This window comes from Triturus cristatus, chromosome 10 (assembly GCF_964204655.1).
Source record: "Triturus cristatus chromosome 10, aTriCri1.1, whole genome shotgun sequence".
Taxonomy (NCBI): Eukaryota; Metazoa; Chordata; class Amphibia; order Caudata; family Salamandridae; genus Triturus; species Triturus cristatus.
Genome location: NC_140593.1, coordinates 558324917 through 558334670, shown reverse-complemented (window position 1 = coordinate 558334670; position 9754 = coordinate 558324917). Strand labels below are relative to the sequence as shown.

General features: G+C 44.3%; 1 protein-coding gene across 3 annotated transcripts in view; it reads left to right on the top strand.

Moving 5' to 3' along the window:
* Window positions 1-3047: 3047 nt before the first annotated feature.
* LOC146789724 (WD repeat-containing protein 48-like) overlaps window positions 3048-9754 on the top strand; it is a 427316-nt gene continuing 420609 nt past the window's right edge. Inside the window, exon 1 of one of the 3 annotated variants that reach the window (XM_085632059.1) lies at window positions 3048-3208. The gene's annotated coding sequence lies outside the window, so the exon portion shown is untranslated. The remainder of the gene's footprint in view (window positions 3209-9754) is intronic. The other 2 variants (XM_085632058.1, XM_085632056.1) reach the window with 2 other exon arrangements.

Genomic DNA, 9754 nt, shown 5'->3' with positions numbered 1-9754 from the left:
TTTCGGCGCTATGCATGTGTATACTCCCAGCCTCGCACACATGTGGTACATGTACTGCAGGGTCTTTGTGCACCTGACTGACATTTGTGGCCATTGGATCTGTGGGTACTCCACCCTTTTCTTTCCAGGGGCACTGCTGTGAGTGTTAGGCACCCACCCCTCCTGTGTCTGGGCACTGCTGGGAGGAATCTGCACCCACCCCTCCTGTGTCTGGGCACTTCTGGGAGGAATCGGCACCCACCCCGATTATGTCCGGGCAATGCTGGAAGTGTTAGGCACCCACCCCTCCTGTGTCTGGGCACTGCTGGGAGGACTCTGCACCCACCCCTCCTATGTGTGGGCACTGCTGGGAGGAATCTGCACCCACCCCTCCTGTGTCTGGGCACTGCTGGGAGGAATCTGCACCCACCCCTCCTGTGTCTGGGCACTGCTGGGAGGAATCTGTACCCACCCCTCTTATGTCCGGGCACTGCTGGAAGTGTTAGGCACCCACCCCTCCTGTGTCTGGGCACTGCTGGGAGGACTCTGCACCCACCCCTCCTGTGTCTAGGCACTGCTGGGAGGACTCTGCACCCACCCCTCCTGTGTCTGGGCACTGCTGGGAGGAATCTGCACCCACCCCTCTTATGTCCGGCCACTGCTGGGAGGACTCTGCACCCAACCCTCCTATATCAGGATATGTACGCTTAGAGCATACACGGGTGTGGGTTCGCTCCATGCATACCCGGGTGGGGGTACGGTCCGTACGTACACTGTTGGGGTGGGGATACGCTCCATACATACGAGGGTGGTGTTACGGTCCGTACGTACACTGTTGGGGTGGGGGGTACGCTCCATACATACGGGGGTTGTGTTACGGTCCGTACATACGCTCTTGTGGTGGGTGTTGGCTCCATGCATACGCGGGTGGGGGTACGGTCCATACGTACACTGTTGGGGTGGGGGGTACGCTCCATACATACGGGGGTGGTGTTACGGTCCGTACGTACACTGTTGGGGTGGGGGGTACGCTCCATACATACGGGGGTGGTGTTACGGTCCGTACATACACTGTTGGGGTGGGGGGGTACGCTCCATACATACGGGGGTGGTGTTACGGTCCGTACGTACACTGTTGGGGTGGGGGTACGCTCCATGCATACGCGGGTGGGGGTACGGTCCGTACATATCCGTACCCACGCTGTGGAATGCTTGTGCGGGCCGTACACAGGCCTTTGCCACGTGGGTACGAGTCCCGCCATTGTTGGGGTGACATAGGTGTGGGCGTGGTACGACTCGTACCCACGCTCTTAAGGCGTGGGTACGGGACGTACCTGTATTGTTGTGTTACCGGTTCGCGTCGTCAACCACTTCCGTTGTGGCGGACGCTGGCTTTGCTGGACACACCCCCACCCCCTCGTAGTGACCAGGGCCTGGGGGTCAGGTATGTCCAGGGCATGTGTGCTGTGTGACTTGGGTGGGGGTTTTGTGGCCTGCCCCTGCTCCTGCCCCCCCACCCCCCTTTCCCCCCTCCCTTTGTTGTTCTGACCTTCTGCGGCGTCTGCGTCGGAACCTGTAGAGGAGGTTGACTGCTATGAGGGCCGGGATGACACGTAGGTTCGGGTCCATGTCTGTCCGTCGCGTGCAGGTACTCCTTGTTCGCGTCGTCCTGATTTCCCGACAGTTTTTGGCTGCCGGAAAATATTCTCCGTGCGGGATGACGTCGGTGCGAATCGTACTTCCTGGTTCGTGAAAGGCAGGCTGCGTGCGTCCCGACGTCACGTCGGCGCTTTCCCGGATCACATTTGTATGTATATTATCGTCGGTCGGTGTTTTGTACGAATCGTACGGAAATAGTATTTCCGTGCAAATCGTACTTCCATGTTTGTATATTGTTCCGACCGGGTACGCGTCGGACGGAGAATATGCTCCGTCCGACGGTTCGTACCTGGTTTTTCCAGGATAGTAATCGGCACCTCAGTGTCATTTATCAATTTCAACTAACACAAACTATTTTCCTAACATTACATTCACATTGTTTGTTATCACATTCACATTCTAATGGTTCTCTGTTAATATAACCCATGAGTATATGTGGGTGCAAACTATCTATGATTATGATGCACCCCTACAATTTTCAGAACATCTTTGCGCTCTATCACCTGGGAGGATCCCCCGGTTCCGGACTCGGCATACCGCCTGCCCTTCCACCCCAGAGCTAGGACTGAGTTGCGAGGGAGCTCCGTCGCTGCTTCTCTGCTTGCCTGCACATCCGATATCTCCCAGAGCGGGTGATGGTCAAGCGCGAGGTAGTCATGATTATGAGAATGAGGCAGCCATGATGTCCCCACCCCTGCTCCTCAGCCACCAGCCTCCCCTGGCGCTGAACTGGCCCCAGCGCTGTAAACCATTCTCAAGGTCCCAGAAGCACTGAGGCAACCGGGGCAACAAGCTTTGAGGACATCTGGCCATCACCAGCTCAGGGATCTCTCCAGGCCCAAGATCCTCACCCATTAGTGCAACAACACCCTGAAGGCCTGGCTGAATGAGCACCGCAAGAACCCCAGCGATGGCGAAAAGATCATTTTCTGTAAATATGTAATATATTTTTGTCCAACCATAATCGCTTCAACTTTTCTTAAAATGTTATGGAGTGAATTTGCAACTTGTATATATGTAACTCTAACCGCTAGTATCTGTAGTACTTACTACCATTCTTTGTGAGTTTAGAGTTTATCTGTTTCGTATCTTTTATGTAATTTATGTACTTTGAAGTCCTTATGTAATGTAACTGGTACTATTGTAAAGCCCTCTGACTCCTACGGGTAACGTTCGTGCTATATTAAAAAAACGCAAAAATAAATATTTGCCACATCGCTTCGTAATGTTAGCAAGGGCCTGTTTATTCCAAGATGGCCGCCAAGTTGTGACTCACCATAATAGTTGCGCAGTTTAAGACTATTTCTGTTTCGATCACCTCCCCGTTGGGCGGCAGAAGTTCACGTTACAGCTGATGCCAATTGACAGCTTGCACTCTCCGTTTTCGATTGCTTAGGTCTGACTGCGGAGGTGTTAAATCTAAGTTTCCTGCTAACCGTACAGACGATAGCTCTGCACACGCCCCCTGTCAGAGTGGGACATCTTAGGGGAGTTGCCACCACCATGGGCATCTCTCTGAGCCGAAGCGAGGAGACTCTGGGGGGGTACCGAGGGTTTCCATGTGCACGGGGTGAGAGGTCTTTTACGATTGATTACCGTTCCTAGCTGAGTTCCTGTTTAATTTAGTTTCCCATGTATTATGTTATCCTTTTCCACTCGCCGTTTTTTCATTGTTCACGCCTTCCCTATATAACTCAATTAGTATCCTCTTTTCTAGACCGTTTTATTCCTTTTAGTCCTTTCTATCATTGTCCTGTTTGCTTTACTTCATTTTCTGGCTTTATGCGCGACACTTTGTTTAATTTGACATGCCCCTTTGTTTGGCCGTTTTTCACGTGCTGAGGGGCAGTTTTCCCAAATCGTCACAAACCAACAAAATTGCTGCCTTTTTTTTTCTTGCTGTTTAGCTCTTGCCACACACGCCGTATCTCTGCTATTGTATCTCGGCTCTATTTATCACATTCTCTCCTCTTTCTTGGTGGTTTGACTATTAAGAAAGCCAACTCGGGTCTGGTAAATATGCCACTTTATGATGTGTGGGTCAACTTCTGTGGTCTGGTCTCTTTCCATCGCACGCCGTTGGCAGTTCCCATCTCACGCCCCTTCCACCACCCACGGAAGATTGACCGGTGCCACCCACCTTTTCTGAAATGAGATCTACTTATGCTCAGTAAAAACTCGAGAGCTACTAATATTATTATTATAGTAACCACATCAGACAAGATTACATTTGTGGCCACCATATTCAGTATTACCACCTCAGTGCATCAAGCTTGGTTGCCAGCAGTAATGTCAACAAAACAAAGTCAATCTACAATGCACATGGTTAACGTATAAAAGCTATAGTTGCAATGTCTTTGGCACCAAGATAATAACGTTTGTAAAAAGCATCTCCGATGCCACATGATTTATCACTCAAATATCACCTTCAAATATATTTTGAAAATACAGCCATTTTTCTCCAAATATCAGCTAATGAGTTCTGGAAAACAGTTTTGTCTTAAGTATATTCTCTCAATTTTGGAATAAGTATGTTAATGCAAGAAAGCAAAAATGTAAATTAGTCTGGGCTGCACACAGGAGAGCTAATTACAGGTAGCTGGAGAGCTATCAGTAGTTCACGAGCTACTTGTTGGAGAAGCCAACAAGGAGAGAGGATATGGCCTAACAACTAGAAGGGTTGACCTCTGAGCTGGGGCACCAGATAAGTCTCGCAGGTAAGCTCAACATACTTTGATTCTGGGCAGAACACTTAATCTCCCCGTGCCTATAAAAAAATGAATGCGCCTGTCTGTAACGCAACTAGTGCTCATGTAAAGGGCTCTGATACCTTTGGGTCTAGGTTGTGCTATATAACCCCCCCCCCCGCCCCCCAAAAAAGCTGGGTCTAGACTTGTCTCGTGCCACCCTCACGCTTGGGTAGTTGGTTCAATCTCTTTCCAGGCATAATCCAGTCCCCTTGAGACCCCATTCTCACATCGCACTCAACCATCTCTTGGTTGCCCCTGTTCTTAATACTTTGATTGGTGTTCAACGTGTTAAGCATCACGGGTCTCTAAAATGCTTGTGAAAATGAAGTAAAGTTCGCCAGTTAAGTGTGAGATTCTGAGACCCAGTGTTAAAATTCACTTTATTATTTCTTCTTTTAGCAGCTATTTAGCTCATGTCCTTGGACGAGTAATAGTGTCGTTCCTGTATTAGCAGTCTTTAACTATTACCCTGTGCTTCCCTGCCAGCTCATATTTTTCTTTGTATCGAATCAGCGTCTTTACTGTTATATATCTGTATGTAGTTAGCATCTGGCTTCGGTTTTCTACTTATCTCACATTTGAGCCCACTCATATCTTATCCTCCTTTTGCCTGATTTTCGTTTCCAAGCCCCACTTTAGTGTTGATGGATTTAAGGCAACTTTCTTTTGTCAGAGTTGGACTATTACAATTGAAATCAGGGCAGTTCATTTAACTCATGTGAGACAGTTACTGAGGTGAAAGGGTTGGTTTTGTAACTGTATATAGCAGTGTAGTACTGGTGGCATTTATCCTGGACCCCGTGCTTAGCAAATCTTCTGGTGAATTTGATCAACCCAGCAGCACTTGTATATGCTTTTTTTTGTTTTACCTGATGCTGTCTTTGCTGGATTAATCTGGCAGTGTTCCATACTGCGGGTGCAGACAATTTGAAGGAAATTTGTTCTCAGAGAAGAGCATCAAGAACCAAACTTCTTCAGCCATGCTTTCCGAGATGGATGAACCATCTCCTGTAGAATGAGAGCTTTAGTTTCTAGTCGATGAATTGCTCTTAGCTATCTCTGTGATATTTAGTGGTATACTCATGCTAAATTCTGAGAGAATTGGCACCTCATTAGAGCACCCTGACATATCTTCATTTTCCTCATATAGGGCCGTAGATGCATCTGCGCTAAATGCTTTGTCCTCATCTCAGAACCTTTGCTTTTGCAACCTGTTTATGCATCTGCAATTGCATGCGCTATGCCACTGAAATGGTCTATGCCTTTTTGATGGCTATTTAAACATACTTCCGTTAAGCTTCTTGTGCTTGTAAGGAGTCTTTGAATGGTGCTCAAATGCTCAGGCATGGTGTCTTAAGGTATAGTAGGCATGCTCTTTATTAGTATTGATGGCACTGAACATTAAGGAACTGAAAATGGACATTATGACACAAAATACCATTGGAATTTCAGCGACAGAATAGTTCACACAATGAATATCCTACTCTGAATTCACCTTATTGCCATTAGATAACATAATGCTATAAACTAAGTTCCAACAAGATAACTGAATGGAAGACCTTACAGTAGGTTCAGTAGCACAGAACTCCAATGGGCTGTGGGTAGCCAGAGGTAAAGCTGTACATATTTAAAGAGGCCTCAAAGTGCATGATTTTATAGGCTAGCCAAAAATCCTTGGCTTCAAATGTGCCCTTTCCATCAAGAGATGATTAGAGACTTGTTGTTCTATTTGTGTTCTCTAATCATTGTCTTGATTGATAAGTCACCTAATGTGCCCTCTTTGTAAGTGGAGGGGGGCAGGATTGGTGTTTACACTTGAAGCAACAATTCATATTACCTTTCAATCTGGCACCAGTAAGTTTGCAAGTTACTTGAAAACCAATTCTAGGATCCATAGGGTGACTTGCTAGTCTAACTTCAACCATCATGTCATCCTCTTATCTTCTGTCAGAAGTTATGGTGTTAGTATGAAATGTTTTAATTGTGGAAAAACAAGGGCACCATGGTACACTTGTCTGAGTGCTCTGTGGCTTTGTTTCATACTGTGGCTCTGTCAATAATGGATTTTTATGTGCTCTTTTTTTCGTCTCCCGAATTGCTTGCCAGCAAACAACGTTTTACAAATTGTATAGTTTGGGCACTGAAGCTAGGCTTTCCTACGTGCTCCACCAGATCCAAAATGTAGCCGCTCAAATCCTTTCGGACATAAGGAAAACAGTTCATTTTTCATCAGCCTTCTCGTCTGTCCGTCTGTTACGAGATAGGACATTAGTCGCGCTCTAATCCTTCAGGCTGACTGAAAAGTGACTCCTTTTAAAGTTTCGCAGCTAACCGTTCTCATGAAATCCTACTGTGACCTTATGTGCTTTAAAATTCCGAAATAACCCGGAGACATGAACCGTTTAAAGCCAATCTTTGGAGTTTACTCCCGGTTGTAGCTTTTTAAAGATTAGTAACTTTATAAATACAAATGTTTATTCTTTAGGGAATGCTTAGATCATATGATACTTTTTGTTACAAAGATTTCCTCATACATACCCTTAAATTGTTGACCACGCACTTTCTGAGCAAGTGTAATGTAACATCTGTTAATATGTTATAAAGACTACTGCGTAGTAAACAAATACAATAATAAGGTAACTGATTTCTGGTAAGACAAATAATTTAACACAAACCTTAAATGTTTTGTTTCAAGGTAGGCTCAAACTGATCAGAAGCTTAATTGCCATAAATATAATAATAATTGTGATTCAAAGGCTTACAACCTGAAATCTTACATTGATATATTGTTCTCAACCTTTAGGCCAAAACCATCGTTCCAGGAGACAAATTATAAACTTTTCTGCTTGTTTAATATTGTAGAGTTAGTTTCTCGGTCCATTAAGCCAGTGATGAAATTGATGGAATGCTTCTCATGTCAATCGGAGTCTAGAAAGTGTAGCCGCGCTATCATTTTGGAATTGTAAATAAATCCCTAGTTTCAAGTTAACACTGTCACCAAGTGCATCTGATTTTTTTTATTTTTTTTTGTTTTTTAATGCAGCCCTGTATACTGGATCTAAGTTCTGCCCTCAAGAATCGTGGTTGTGCTGAAGTTGGAAGTTTCTTGCCTGGGGAAGTTCCACATTTGCAGTTCTGGGCAGTTTTTAAACTGAGATGGTCAAATAAATTGCTCTAATGAAATACTCCTCCTGTGTACATTTGGGACTCCTTGCGACTGACCACTCGAATAAATGTCACATTAAATTTATCTTCCTAACAAACTCTTGGCTGCTAAGAAACTCGCCATTCTCTTTGCTGTCCTTATGCTTTATTAGCTTATCTGGTAGCCCTGCTGTGGTACTGTGTGTGGGACTGGTTTATATTCGTTCTTCTGTTAACGTGTGATCGTTGAGTACAATGTACACACTACTCTAAATTTCTATCCTCTGGCAGATGATGGCTTCGCAGTTGGCCCTCTCAGCCCCAACAGGCCCCTTCTTTGATCCATTAATGTAATGGCTGAATGCCACATTGGGGACATACTGTGTTGGCCTTATGTGCTGTACTGGCCGAGAGCCAAAGGAGAACATATTTCCATTGATCAAGACTGGAGAACTGTGTACAGTGCATTTTTTTAAAATTCAAACTCTTTATAATGTTGTTTCAAATAGCAGTAGTGTTAAGCTACAAAAGAGATCACATTAGTCTGAATGTTAGGCTATTAATTGTTTATTGGTAAGTGTAAGTTTGCAAAATATGATTTTCAGGAATATTCATATTTTCTTTAGTAGCTATAAAAAGGTTTTTCTGTGGTTCCAGATGTTTTTGGAGGTGAGTAGTTTTAGGGGCTAGAATAAAATGTGAATAAACAAACCTAAAAGTCTTAATGAGTAATGCTACATTTTGTGGGGAAAAAAACTCTTGTGCACAGATTGTTCAGATTTATTCAAGTACTGGGGAGAATATCTCTACTACCGTTTCACCAAATGGTGCAAAGTTCCTCAGGGAGCCTTTGCAGGCTTTTTATGGTCTGGCTTGACAACACAGCTCTTGCCAGGAAAGTATGTGAGAATCACCGGGAGAAGGGCTTTGACTTGTCTCACATGTAGTGAGTGGGCGTAGGAGTACATGTTTTGATTGGTCAGAAGTTGTGTGCTTCCTCACGGTAGAGCTCTCCACACTGCTGTGATCATTTTGTTTTATCTCTCCAGCTGCCTGAGATTAAACTTTCATGGGCACACTCATTACATAGTAATGATATTGAAGTTCTTATATAACTAGATAATTTGTTTTCTCTGCCAGCAGCACAAATGGGTGGAGGTCAGTCATTAACCTACATTGAGTTTTAGGCCTGGCTTGACAATTCAACAGTCACCTGACAATTTACCTACAATAGTATTTTTCAGTTCTTGCTTCCACAAAAATACATAAACATTCCCATTGTATCTGCTTGTAATGACTCATATTACCATACACCATTCTTTTAAAGCTAGACCTTTTGGCATTGCCAGTGCTTGTTATTAAAGCTGCTTGTTTTACAGAAGCTGCAGCTGTTCGTGTTCATATTGTGCAGAGGCTAGTTTATCTGCTGTCTGAATTGGTGTCCCTTGATGTTGGTAGTAGATGCATCGTATTAGACCTAGTGATCATATTGGTTGGACGGAAAAACCTACCTGGAGGAAACTCTGTAGTATTATAGACGTTCCCCATGTAGTACCTGGCCAGTAACTATTGAAGTGCTTAAGTGACAGCTAGTTTAATCTATTACTTTGATGCAAGGTTAGGTGAAAAATCTAACCTCTTCAATTAGTCTCCTGCATTTAAGAATCACAAGGCTGCGTTATCAGATGGCATGCTCTTATTATGCCCCTGAAAGATTTGCACAGCGCCGCAGAATAGCTTTGTTTTTTCATCAAAATAGTCAGAAGTAGATAAAGTCCATTAACACTAGAAAATACGGTAGCAGTGCAATTAGAGCAGCTATATTTTTATCTTTTGAATTTGGTAATTCTGAAACATTTGACCCTGACATTTGAAAACATGCTTGTGTGTCTAGGTACTTGTTTGCTTTTAGATTAGAATGTGCTGTACGCACAATAGTGCCCAAAGCGACTCTTAAGTGTTTGAAGAGGTGGTTTCGGGAGTGTTTACATTGAGTACTTAATGGCTTGTGGTGTGGGGTTCACCGATCGCTTGGCAGCTGCCATAGAGCACTACTCCACCTTGGTACACACTGCAGCGGATGTGGCTACACAATGAATAGTTCAGGCATGTTTCTCTATGAACGCAATGTTTATTCAGAATTGTCAATGTTCTTCTTATGAATTCTGAATTAAAATGAAGTGTAAAAAACGATTTTCTCATTTAATTGCTTAACATTGGAC